This window comes from Coturnix japonica, chromosome 3, assembly GCF_001577835.2.
Source record: "Coturnix japonica isolate 7356 chromosome 3, Coturnix japonica 2.1, whole genome shotgun sequence".
NCBI classification, from domain to species: Eukaryota; Metazoa; Chordata; class Aves; order Galliformes; family Phasianidae; genus Coturnix; species Coturnix japonica.
The window spans coordinates 65,777,740-65,791,883 of NC_029518.1; the positions used below are offsets into that span (position 1 = coordinate 65,777,740).

Consider the following 14,144-nt stretch of genomic DNA (forward strand, 5'->3'; position numbering starts at 1 on the left):
GCATTTTTGATTGAGAATAAATACATCTGAAAAACTAGAAATGTGGGAAATCACAATGCTTTTTTTTAATCCACAACTAAGATTATCTATATTTGTCTTTTTTCTTCTGTGTGTAAGTGGCTTCTGGTTCATTCCTAAATATCCTTGCAAGCACAGCACAGCATCTCTCAACTCCTATAATGAAGAACCATAAGATGCAAATGTTGAAATCTAAAGATTGAAGATGATTGCTAATAAAAGGCTAAAACTTCAGAAGACACCAGATTTTACTGTGGTTTATATGTACTGTGGCACAATGAGGTCTGTCTGTGATAAGCTCTGGCTGAAAATTAGGTTCATGTTATCATTATAGGGACTGAAGAGGCAGGGAAAGGTTTGTCTGAAGGGCAGGCAGCTGCTGCCTTCAGGAGTGCTGGAAGTGTGACCCCTGGCAGTCACAGTTAAGTCACTTACCTACCTTCCGGTGAAATGCATACCTGCTGGCCCTGATATTTTCTTGGTAATACTCAGTATTCTAAGAATCAATGTCAAAATGTCCAAGTAGGAAGCACCACTGACTTTTAGGGGTATATCTTACAGCAGGACATAAATGTATTTACAGTGTTTTCCATGGGTATTAATTCTGTGTCCATCCTTTCTCAAGTTATCCAGGAACAAGTAAAGTAAAACCTCTTTTAGCCTGAAGGGTGGTGTGTTCCTGAGAGCCCAAATGTTTTTCTGGGAGAGAGAGACTGGGAATCATGATTTTATTTGTGTTCATGGTCAACCTGAGGCACTGGTTGGGCTAAACTAAATTTCAGTGGATGTACAGGACTTCTACAGCAATGCCACTGATGCCTGGAGAACAAACCAATGGAAATAATTATACGTAGTGCTTGGCAGCTCTTACATGGCAGGATTATTCAACTACTGTAGATGGAAGGATACCTTTAGCGCTCTTTTTAGTGTCCCTTTAACACTGTCAGTGTAGCATAATAGACTTCAGTGTGAGCAATAATCTGGCTGTAGTCCTTGGGGATTTGCAGCCACAGAGAGTAGTGCTTGAGGAGGGGAGCCATGCAGATGCAAGAAGCAGAAGGATCCTGACACTGACACACCTGCTCTGCATGCACATTGGCTATGAGTGGAAAAATAAAAATTTATATAGTATTGCTTCCATGTGCTGCAATAGGGAAGCTTACATCAAGATAAATTAAGCAGTCTCATCAATTTAACAGGGATAGCTGGTAGAAACCTTGCTGTCTTACTCCAAACCTTCACTTCCAAACCAATTTTAGTTTTTGGGCTTCAAGTTTCTACCAGAATGAAACAGAATATTGTGCAAAAACATACAGACATTTCAGCCAGCAGGAAAGGTATTTCCACAGGCACAGAGTGTACTTAAAAGACTAATTGAGCAACGGTGACAATTATGGGTATTTAAATGTAAAAACAAGAAAAAATTACTACTTCAGAACCCCCTTTAATCCACAAGTGCAGCCTCTGTACTTTGGCATATATGAACACACATTTTAAAAGTGTAAGTGACTTAAGAGATTATAGGTATAAACACCATAATACCATACTTTTCAGTAAAAATTTTTAACACTATAAAATCAGCCAGTGTCTTCCACACAAAGGCACTTGAATAACACAGGCAGAGAAGCTTAATCCTGTCTGTGAGGTCTTTAAAGTTTCCACTAGGATGAAGAGTGCTATAAAAATATTTTTAAGCCTGTAACTAGCAAAAATGACTTCATTATGATCTCATGTGCACCAATTAAATTGACTTGATAATGTTATGATTAGGCTGTACTTTTCATCAGTTACAAAGCTCTTGATTGAAGAAGAGATTTGCAACATTGAAAGAAATGACCTTGTGATATGGATTTTTATCAATGACTTTTTACCCTGCTAGCTTCCAATTACATGACAAATAAATAATAGTACTTGCAGTTTCTATTATACTTCTGAGGATCCCAAAGTACTCTACTGATTAATTAGCTTCACAAGAGCTGTGAGAGTTAGATACATGTTACCCTGTTCTTATTAACAATTCAAAATTCAAATATGTCCTTTCCCTATTCAAATAAATGGCAAAAATCCTCTTGACTTTCGTGGTGGTAGGATTTCACTGAGGGAGTTTAAGCAGTTTGACCAAGGTCACAAAAGCTGTCTGCAGCAAAGCAGGGACCTCTCTCCTTTCTCACTGCCATTGCACTTAAATCCGTAAAGTAACTGAGGTAATATGTACCTAAGGTTTGAATTACACTCGATCATGTACTTCCATTGTCAAAAAGTCACCTTTAAAAGTCATAGCAGAGCACTATCAACTTAAGAAGGAATAGAAAAATAAATAAATAAATAAATAAACCAAATGCACACAACGCCAATAACTAATAATAATAATAGTAATTGCTTGGTGTAAGAAAGAAAAAAGCACATATTCCACAAAACATCCTTTTTAGTTCTTAATATAAAATATTATGAGAAAGGACTTCGCTATTTATAGGAATACATGCATGAAGTAAATGTGTAATGTTATCAAATTTTTACTACTATATTTGTCTCAACATAAATTCATTGAATGAAATCAATGTACAGAGCACAGTGATCAATTCAAGTTTCTTAACCTATGCTAATGCAAATTCAAAATGACATAATAAAGAATAATTTAGGGGAAAAAAACAAAACTTCCGAGATCTGTAATGCTTTAAAATGTATATTTCACTGTTACTTTCTTTCTCAGTGTTAATTGCTTGGGATGCAGTGCAGTGGGCAATACCTACTACCTTCCAGACTCCTTGGAATTGTTACAGAAAAGGACAGAAAGACAATTTGTTATTTATTTTTTAGTTATGGAACTGAGTCAAGAAAGAAAAAAGATCTTTCTGGAGTCATTTCAGAAAACATGGCAGCTAGCAGTGATAGCTGAGCTGCAGTGCTTGTTGTCCACTAGGCTGGCTGGTTCCCAACAGAGGAAAAATGGAATCTCGGCTACATTTTTATTTCTGGAAAATATATGTTACCTTACACCAGTTAAACATCTGCAAAAAGCATGAGAAAATCCTTCAGTTTCATGGATTACAACCAAAGTCAGTGTTTATCCCTGAGTTTAAGCTAGAAGAATTAGCCATAACTTGTTGCTTGTCTCATCTTTCTTCAAAAGATATTCCAATGATATAACAGTGGCGGGATTCTTTTGTCACAGACTGTGTAAGGCGGACAGAGAGGTGTTCTTCAGTTCTTGCCTTGGTCCTCCTCATGCAGTGTTGGTGAAAGCAGAGGAGATCCTGGGAAGGGAATACAAGACCAGTGCAACTGGGACAACTGTATGGAGAAAGGGAAGATGACACCTACAGACATAGGAACTTGCAGAAAGAGATGCAAGGCATGGTAAGGAGAAACAAAGAGCTGGGAGGACATTCAGTACTGACTTCATGAAAACCACTGTCAGGAAAATCATAAAACCTCTACAATTAAATGCAATGAATTAGCTAGTGCCAACCAGAGTTAGTCTACATGGCACAATAATAATAATGTGCATAGACTCACCCAACTATGACCTGCATTGGGGTTGCCTGGCTTCTAATTCTGTGACAGTTTCTCAAATGCACACATAGTTATGCTTGCAGTGCCTTTTTTAATATAATAAAGTTGCATTTGTAGTTTTATATACATTACATTAAAATAATTGTAAAAGCTGTGTTATAAACTGACCTATTATCAAATCATTTAATTTCGTCTGACTAGATGCATTTAGTGAAGTAACAAGGAGAGGGAAAGAAGTTTACGATCAGCATTTAATCAGGTTCCTGGCTCAGTAACAGTCCAAAATGCAGCACATTTTCATGGTAACTACAAAGGCTCTAGACAATGCCAACCTTGTGTCTTAAATTACCAGCAAGCGACAAAGAAATGCATGAGCCATTACACGGTTGTATGCTAGTGGCTTTACAAGTTTTGACCTATAAATGCCAAATTTCACATAAACTACAGTATAAACTAAGTATAAACTTCTTTCAAGTTACCTGCTGCAGACACCTTAGAAGTGAAGTATTGATATCTATTGATCACAGGCAGAAAATCACCACTCTTCAACGCTCCAGGAATTGTTGTTGGACACAGGGAACATGGCATTCACCAAGTTCACATGCACTGTATTTCAGGGTATTCTAACATATCTCTAGAATGTAACACGCAAGGTAAGGTGGGTGTTCAGCAGAAGACTACCCGTATGCAATACAGGCAGGCATAATGTTGACTGTGGGATTTGATTATATTCCCATCTATAGAAATCAAAATTAAAATCAAAATGAAATTTTTCCAGTATTTTGGAAGCCACTGTGTTGACAATTCACAGTTCAGATCTGAAGCAGTGAAGATATTTATACCGCAGGTATAAAATAAGTAAATAAATAAGCAAAGGAGCAGAAATTTCAGAAGTTTTTATTTAAGTTCATTAAAAAATCATTAAAATGATGAAAAAACGTGAAGATGTGCCAGTAGGAAGACATATTAATAACTTCTAGGATATTTACAGTAAGTTTTACTGCTTCTACCAAAGACTTCCAGCAAGAAACACTGAGTCTGGGAAAACAGATAAAAGATTTTACCTCTAGTCTGTGAGAACAGTGGACACTGAACCAGATTATCTGGCCAGCAAGGTGTATAAGCTTGGCCACTAAGTCATGCAATCAGGGGTGGACAGAGTTTTCATCAGACAGTAGGAGAGCAACATAGATCACTCAGTTTCATACATCTTCCATCACAGCATGATTTGCTTTTGGAATAATATGTTGCAAAGCTGGACACAAATAAATGGTAATAGATATTTGTCCTCTAAGGCTGCATCTGATGAAGTGAAAACACTCCCTGGATTTTCTTTATGTCTCAGATACTGAACACTATTGTCAAAATATCTGTATTCATTGAGTTGTCTTCTCTGTCTCGTGGTCATTCACCACGTCTCAGATTTAAGGAACTTTGTTTGTGTGCATATTACAAATTATTTCCAACTTCACCATTTTTCTCTTTGCATCATTAAATTAAAAACAAAAGCACCAACTCAATTTTTTGGAAGAGGCAAGGAAAACTTCTGTGCTACAAAAAACAGATGTTACTAAAAGAGAAACGAATAATTCACATGTGGCATACATATCAAACTCATTTTTTTCCTTACATTATGTCTGCATTGGATTTTCCATCTCTTCTCCTTTCACTTTCTTCTCCCTTATTGAATGCAAACTCAAAAAGCTTAAATCAAATACATGAAGTCACTAAGTTCAAGCAGATTTGAAATTAGGTGAAAAAGTTCACTCAAACTCAGAGTGTATTTCTGTCTTCAGCAATTCTGAAAACAAACATAATCTGTACCCATAGGAGAGAGGCTGAGGCAGCCAGAGATAGCAGAAATGTCAATCCACGTCTGTTCAGATGCAATGGATTTTAGTAAACTTATCTTAAAACATTATTTTATTTTCTATTGGCTGCTAGGTGGAATTGGGCAATATAAAACATGCAAATGGTTTTTTTTATGGTTTTTTTTTTTTTTTGGTTGGTTGTTTTTTTTAATATCCAAACAGTCATTATTTCATTACTATGCAAGAGTTGGGGTCAAGATAGCAGTTTGTAGAAGGGCTAGGCTCTGATAGTTCGTAAGAAATGATGTTTCTGTACTGTTTGCTGTCTGCTAATGCTTACAGGCAGCCACTTCTTCAAACCAGTGTGTATACTCTGCTAATCTTTTCCTTGCTTCTAACTGGAATTTGAAACATTATCTGCCCCTTTAAAGCTTCCAATAATATGTTAAAATGAAGCTGAAATAAGGATCATGTGATGGGTAATCCTCATCTGAACTAATGCACTCAACTAGTGTCATGATGCTTAACAATGATATAGTGTCATGAAAGGCAATAAAGTAAGTTGAAGCAGTCAAGGATTTCATACTGAAATAGACACACACAAATTATAAGGCTTGGCAGTCCACACAAATCCATTGAAAATTCCAACAATTAAGATATATAAGGTGAGGCTTCATAATCCATCGAAATCCTGACAAGTATTTTGTCTAACTCATATTCAGATAGTGAGTAATTTGAAATCAAACCATTTTACATTACAAAGGACATTAATGAAAGCCTCTTAATTTGAAGATCGTCTTCCTAGAAAACGAGTCAGTGACACATAACCATGTTTTATTTCCAGATTGAGAAAATTCACAGTGGAACTTCACTGTAGTGAAGATCCATTTCTCCAAGACAAGAATATTATTTGCCTACTCGAATCCTGAATGGGGGATGAAAAAATGAAAAGAGGCTGGGAAAGGAAAATTATATGAATTAAACCAGCAAGGGTAATATGTGAATGAAGTACTGAAAAAGTGGAGAGTGGGGAGAAAGCAGAGAAAAGGAAAAAAGCTATGTATACAAGATGGCATTATTAGTCCAAAAAACAAACAAACAAACATAAAAACCTTGAGGAGGGATGGGACTGGAGAGAAAAATGTGAGATCAAGAAATGTGCAGAAATGCCCTATTGAGGAACTCAAGTTTATTTTAGCCTCACAATTCCCTACAGACAAAAACCCACAACTTAACTAGTTCACAGTGTGAAAATCGTAGCCGAAACCAAGCAGGCTTATTATTTTACAAAATAAACATACAAGTGTCTTCCTCAAAATTCTGGCCTGTGCTGCCTACTCCTCTACCAGAACGTGCATGTGACTGCAAAACAGACTGCAGCTGATTCATGCTGCTTCTGCATGGGGGATATTTTTATGTCCAAATCTTTTCCCTTGCCCTTTATTTGTTGTCAGTACAAGCAGCAAAAACATTTCCTTCTGCTGCATCAAATGGGTCATTAACAACCATAGTTGAGGGGATTCTAATGAGTTTACCTCACTTGCCTGTAGCCTCACCTCATCTCAAGTCTGGGGGCAATAACAGAAGCACAAAAGTCTTAGGAATTTTTAGTGTCCCTGTGTGTACCCTCACTGGAGTTAGAAAGGTTACAGAGACAAAAGTCACCAGGCTGCATTATACTGACAAGGACAGGAACAAAGAGGGAAATCCTGACAGTAAAAGTTTTGTGAAGGTAAGGCCTGAGTTGTGGATCTTGTTGTTGCTTAATTTTATTTACCACAGAAATAACAGAAATAATGCTAGCCCTTAATCATAACATGAATCTATAGACTCATTCTTTCCAGAGTGGAATAAAATTTATTATGTGTTAAAATAAATTTCAAATATGTTTTTTTTTAATTTAATTATTTTATGTATTTATTATTAAAATACACATATATATTTAACATGTCATCACAGTAGCCTTGCCACTTACAGACAAGAAACCCCTTAGCCTCAGAAGAAGTTGCAAAAATTCCTAAGAGTGTGCTGGATTTAGAACAGGACATGCCTGTTATTTGGCTACACAACTCCACAAATGCATTTTGGAACTGGAGGAAAAAGAGGTAGAAACCCTCTTCCCTTCATGCTAATCCACTGTTCTGTAGCCTTATGCAGACTACAGAGTGACTGTGATTTTTGCAAAACTTAAGTGATAGTTTCAGATTTTTTTTGTATTTCTGTAAAAGAAATTTCCACTGCAGTTACTGCATAAAACTAAATCAAAGCTGAAGATTTTAGCAAACAACACTCATAATAAAGATGATAATTGGTTTATCCCACTCCATATGTTCTTATTCCTTTGTTTTTGTTTTGCTTTGATTTTCAATATTGATGGTTTTTTTGAAGCATCATGAAAAGACATACATAAGAATTTACAATGAAAACATCATAATCCAACGTGTATCAGGTACCATACTGAAATTTCAGCATTAATAATAGTAAAAATATGTATTTTTGGATATGGGTTGTGGAGAAATATGATGGAAAAAAGAAACTGCCATAGTACTGCAGGAAACATTATGTAAAAAAAAAAAAGTCGTCCCATCATGTGCGAGTGCAAATCCCATCCCTATTTTCAGGCCAGAGAGCCTGCACTAAAAAGACCCACTTCTTGCTTAAAAGTATGGTCCTGATCTTTACCACACAGGGCTTCCCTATAATTCCATCCTCAAGAAATCTCATTAGGAGATTTGGAGACAGTGACCATGTCTTTGGAGATATTTCAGCGCTGTATGTTGCCACATCTAAATAATAAGCTGCACTCCTCTTTATGTTGCTTAGAGATTTCATCAAGCTTTAACATGTGATGTTTCTCTGCTTTTCAGCTGACAAGCCCAAGCAGAACAATCTGAAGCAATCCAGCACAGGGATAAACAAAACCTTAAATGCTGTAGCAAAGTCCACTTCTGACAGGAAAAGGTGAAGCCTCCAGCACAGCCTGCAGTAGCATAAAGCCTTCTCTCTGTTTATTTATCTAGGATCAAGAAAGTCAATTCTGCACTTTAACAGTCACAGGCAAATGTCCTCTTTAGATATGCTTTAATCATTCCTTCAATTCCTGGAAGTATTTTCATTCCTTACCAGCACCATTCTCATCCTGCCCAGGAGAAGACGAGCAGCCTGATCCTCCGCCAAGTAATTAATGTCTTTCAGACACAGGGACACATTGTAGATGCCATTGTCTTTCCCTGACAAGAAGGAAACAAAGTTGAGTGTGTCTGTACACTGTTTTTTAACTTCTAATAAAGTCATTTAAAGTTCCAGCACATACAGCAAGTTCAAGAGGGGACAAGGCTCAGCTTCCAACATCAGAGTGCTTTGCAGCGAGTAACCAATATCCCTACCCTTCGAGGACAGACCTGCAGAACTAAGTGGATCAGTACCTCAGTTCAGGGCTACTGTCAAGACTTTTCCCAGCATAAAAACTCTCGAGTAAATTTCCACACATCTTTAAGAAATGGTGGAACATCCTAAGGATTCCTGGGCTGTTTAGTGATTCCTGGGCTGTTCCTGCTCAACACTTTCACTTGAATGGAAGAAAAACACTATGTGGTATCTTAAATCTTAAAATATAACAAATACATATTTTATATCTTAAAATATAACAAATACATTTATATATGTATTATTGTTTTTCTTAATGAATTAGTGGTAAATTAAAATGACTTTTTTCTTAATTTTTACATTTTCTTTTCTTACAAAATCCTATAGTAAACGGAGGCACTGTATGGCAGTTTGGGTTTCAGCCTTTGACTCTAAGATGTAGAATCCTCAAAATCCAATTGTTACTTTCTGCAACTCATTCCAAGCATGAAGCATGCAAAATCTTTTTCTTACAAAAACTTCATATCAACCAGTAGGGCTTTTACCTCTGGACATTCACATAATTTTGCTGATTAGAAATCACAGGCCACAAGTATTCCAATAAGATGCAGTCACGAAAGGATAAATAATACGTAGAAATAAACAGAACTTGTGTCGTTAAATATACTAAACATCGCTGTTAATTTAGAAATATAGATTTCTGCTCGGTTAAGGAATAGTATGGAATTGAAATTTGTAATCAAGGATCTGAACCCCTTCTCTTGCATGTATATGTAGGGAGAGAGGAGCTTGTGACGTTAGGGAAGTAGCCACTGCAAACATTAATCATGCTACTTTGCTAGAAATGACACTATATTTGTTATTAGTCAATAAAAAATTATCTTCTTCATTAGAATTAAGCTGTATAATTAACTTTTTTATTATTATTATTTTTAATACTCTGGCAGAAACTGGCATGACAGAATGGAGTATAAAATGTATTTTATAAACAATCCATTCTGTAATTGGATTGTCCTGAAAATATAATCCTTTCCCTCTGGTTTAAAATTATTATTTATAATCACAAGCCTTGGTAAATACAGAAATGCAGAAATCTAAGCTCAAGTAGAGCTTTTCAGTTCTGCTGCTCTTTTTTCCTTCACTCTCCTGCACCGAGGAGCATTCTCTTTGAGACAGAAAGAGGAAAAAGAGGAATGCACACAGAATGCTGAATACAATCTTGCAAATGCTTCCTGGTTTTGCTCCCTCACATTTTCTTTTTCAGAATCCTAATGTAACACTTCCCTGCACCATCACTTGTTAAAGCCCGAGCTCCTGAGCTGTTGTGTTTGGCCAGAAATTAAGCAGCTCCCTGCATGAGAAATCCTCCCACTCTCAGAATTCTTAGTCCTCCTTTCCTAATGTTAGCCGAGCAAAACGCTATGTCTTTAACACATCCCTTCCAAGCTTTCAAGCAGTGTCTGAGCCCTTCCCCTCTCCTCCGTGGGAAGAAAAAACAAAACAGGTAGAATTCCTCTGTTACTATTAACACCTGAAAATATGATCATGAAACAAAAGCTTTGCTCCTCTGTCCAATTTGATGTCTTTTTCATGCTGCCTCAGTGATGGCCAAATAATTGGTTGTTCACTTGTGTCCTTGTCTCCCCCGACAGTTCCACAGATGCCCTGAACAATGCTCCAAAGACTGCTTTCAGTAGGGGCAAATCCTCATTAATCATTCCTGGCTGACAGCACAAGGGAACACCTGCATCTGGTGCAGGAACCAGGCACTGGCTTCTGGGAGTCTGCATTAAAAAGACCAACAACCAATTCAAGTGGTGGGAGTAGGCTTCTAATAGCCTTGTGAGAAATCTCTCCCTCTCTGGGTTTTCCTTTCATTAAATATCTAAAATTAGACCCGTGTCTCATGTTGAGCTTAAAACACCAACATATTCTAAGCAAATCAGGAAATGAACAGTACTGTATGTTATGATAAATGGCTGATAAATTCTTTATGTCTAGATCAAGCAATGTTAGCATTAAATACTGATGAACTGTCACATAATTTTCATTTAGAAATGACTGCACTTTGAGCTTCATGTCCTGTGGTGCTCATAAATATTTTCCCCTGCTATAATTCACAGATGGACTATACTGACTATACAGATATTTTTACCCTGTAGCCCTGAGTCCACACTGTATATAAACTCCTTTCTTGCGCAAGCACATCAACCTGTCTGTCCAAAGTGTTATCAGAAAGTGTTCATAGTGCAAAAAGGTGCCATAGCCACCCCAGCACTTTAAAACCAAATTCCAGCTTCCTATAATAATAACACTTATTTGACAGAATAATTGTCAGATTTTTAAAACTGTTTTTATTTCATTCAGTGTCCAGTGGGGGATTTTCCTCCTAAGGAAAATGGGGAAGGAGTGAGGAAAGTAAAAGGAAGCTGTTTTATTAATTAGTGGTGTTTCTTCATAAACATGAGCTACATAAATAAAAATATATATAAATATATACATAAATATAAATATATAAAAATTTAGGGCCATTAAAATCCATGGTAGGAATCCAACTGATTTCAATGGGCTGTAGTCAGACCCTCGGGCCCTGCATCTGATCTGTGATTAAAAGAGCACATCTTCCCACACAAACTCTGGGAAGGACCACCATGGTCTGGGGATTACCAACATCTAACAATGTATTTTTTGCACATTGACTGAGCAGAACTAGGCTTTGACTCTGTCTATAAAATATGTTCAGGTCCCAAATAAGAAAGCACACAACAGATACAAAAAGTACCTTTTAAAATGCAGGCAATTATCATCCATGCACCACAGTGAAGATTTTAGCAAAGGTAAGAAGGGGTACTGTAGGAAAAGGTGGTGCAGGTATATCACATGGAACTCAGAGCATTAAAGCACTGCTAGTACTCACATAGTGAGTACCATAACAGTACAAAACACCTCTAGGATATTAATTACAAATTTAATTTGAAAATATCTTCCTGTGATCCTACAGATTGAATTGATTTTGAAAAGAAAACATCTGAAACGGCTGCATTTTGAAGTAGCTTTTATTAAAAAGCTTATTCCAAAAGAAAAGTAAAAGTCTGTAACTCCGTTTGCAAAGCAAAATCATATTGTGTGCAAACAAGAAAAAAACCTGCATGCAGAAACTTAACGACAACAAAAAAGTGTCAGCCAAGAGTAGTCTACAAACTGACATATTTGTGAAATCAAGAGTTAAATATGCATGCATATATAGTTTACACATATTTTCTTGTTTTATCTTTGTATGAAAATCTTTGTTCTACAATTATTGAACAAAATTTAAAATACATTTATCTCTTGTACTCAATTGTCCTGTAGGAATGGTGGCATTTGATAGATGAACACTTTTTCCTCCAGAGTGCAGACCCATCATCTGTACAATATAATAAGCGATAACACCTAAATGGTCGGAAATAAAGATATGAAGAAGAGCTGATAGAACTATACCGGCATTCATTTGGGCCGATCCCCAGAAGCCAACAGTACATGAAGTAATGCTGTTTTTGTTACAAGTTTCTACTGTGCCCTCATAGCACCAACTCTAGTGTCTATTCTTAAGAATGTCATTCTCGTGTAAAGAAAATTGAGGTTTTAACAGATTGGTTCATTCTTAAGAATAATTTTTCATAAGTTCTTTCAAAATCTCAGGTCTTGATACTGCCTGTCAAGACCTTATGCAAATATGTACAGGGGTGAAGATAATAAGTTAATATGTAGATGTAGTGTAATTATGTTTGTATGTTTTTAAAGATGGTAAATATGCTGACAATTAGTGGGCATGGATATATCTCCTTAGCAACATACCTCAGTTACAGATGAACACTACTTAATATAGGAAGTCCCTTTCCAATTTTCTTTAACTGAGATATGTAGCAAATGGACATACAGGCGGGAGGCTAAAATGCAAATTCCAGCCTTTTTCATTAGGCTTTCTGAAATCTTTTTAAATTGTTGTGTAAATAATTTCACATATGACTTGACCATAGCTGCTGTTTAAAAATGACTTTTTTTTCATATATACTTTGAATACAGTAGGGAAAGTTCTTCAAGCAGACATTGTTGAGGTAAAAATCTTGTCAAACATTATTTTGGTTGTTACTAGAAACTCTGATTATTGTATCATACTGAAGTTTTGAAATACCTTCCAAAATGTCTTTCTTTTATGACGGGAGTCGCTCACATCTCATAGGCTGGAGGAGACCAGCAAGTTTTTGTCACAGCCAGTTTTGCTGTCTGCTCACACTCTAACCATCTACAATGGATCAGCAAAGAAATTTGCACAGGATTAAAGATGAAATCCACATATGAAAAAGCCTACTTTCACTCCAATTTTAAAAACTCATTTCTGTAGACCATTTGTATTCATAACCATTTTGAAAATCTTGTTAGAGGGAGTTTCCCACTGAAATCACCTAACACAGCAATACTGGCATACAGCCCATACAGCCATGTTCACCCTCCCTCCCTCTTCTTTTAAAAGTTGGAATCAGTCAGTTCTCAGAAATAAACTAAAACTTTACATACACAATTTTTCATGTCGAATATTCTGCCAGTTTGAATACCAGGGGAAAAGTGGACTCGTTCCAATAGGAATTAGAATGGAAAGCCAGAAGCCAAAATTCAGTACTTAATGATGTCCCATCTTCAACCCAGACTTCATCTGCCAGTATTGAAGAAATGTTCTTGACCTGCCCTAACTTACATGCATAGATCACATACTATAACAAGGAAAAATTTCAGGGAAATTATGTAGGTGAGCTTCATATTATCAATGTGGTATTCAAAGTCAACCTAGAACAGTTTTTTATTTGTTGCCTTCATCTATCTTAGTACCTGGAGGTAGAAGATACTGCAAATAATAAACTAAGAATGTAACCAGCCTCCCAAATAATGATCACTTTCTGAGACTGCATATTGTTTTTTCACTTCATTCTCACTCCCTAGCTACTGAAACAGTCCTATGGAGGCCAATATCTTTTTATTTATTTACTTATTGGGAGTAGCTAGACAAAAGAGGCTGCTTTGCTTATATAATATAAGAACAATTAGCATGTCAGAGAAGAAGTTTTTGTTACTCTCCTCCCCCCCCCCATATTTTTTTCTTATGATTCCTAAAGGATAAGGAATAATTAACTGAAATCCAATTAATGTTGATTTAGAACACCTGTTTCCAAAACCCTTTGAATAACTTTTTTGTATTTTTTCTTTGCTCTTTGTTTTAAGATGAAATACATATCCCTATTCAGTTGCTCTTAGGAGCCCAGAGATTTGCATTTTCTAGACATGAAGAGAACCTGTGAAGACTTAAAACACCAAAAGAGCCTGGTGTGTATTTTAGGATAGCAGGAACTCCTTTAACTCTTTCTTTTCCAAATCACAGTCCTTAAGAAAACAAAAGTGAGC

The 14,144-nt window shown here is 36.4% G+C and overlaps 1 long non-coding RNA gene across 2 annotated transcripts in view; it reads right to left on the reverse strand.

Annotated features, from left to right (window-relative positions):
- Positions 1-4,412: 4,412 nt before the first annotated feature.
- The window catches only part of LOC107311933, a 129,448-nt gene continuing 119,716 nt past the window's right edge, over positions 4,413-14,144 (reverse strand). For both annotated transcript variants that reach the window (XR_001554306.2, XR_001554305.2), the window contains one exon: positions 4,413-8,572. This is a non-coding gene — a long non-coding RNA (uncharacterized LOC107311933). The remainder of the gene's footprint in view (positions 8,573-14,144) is intronic.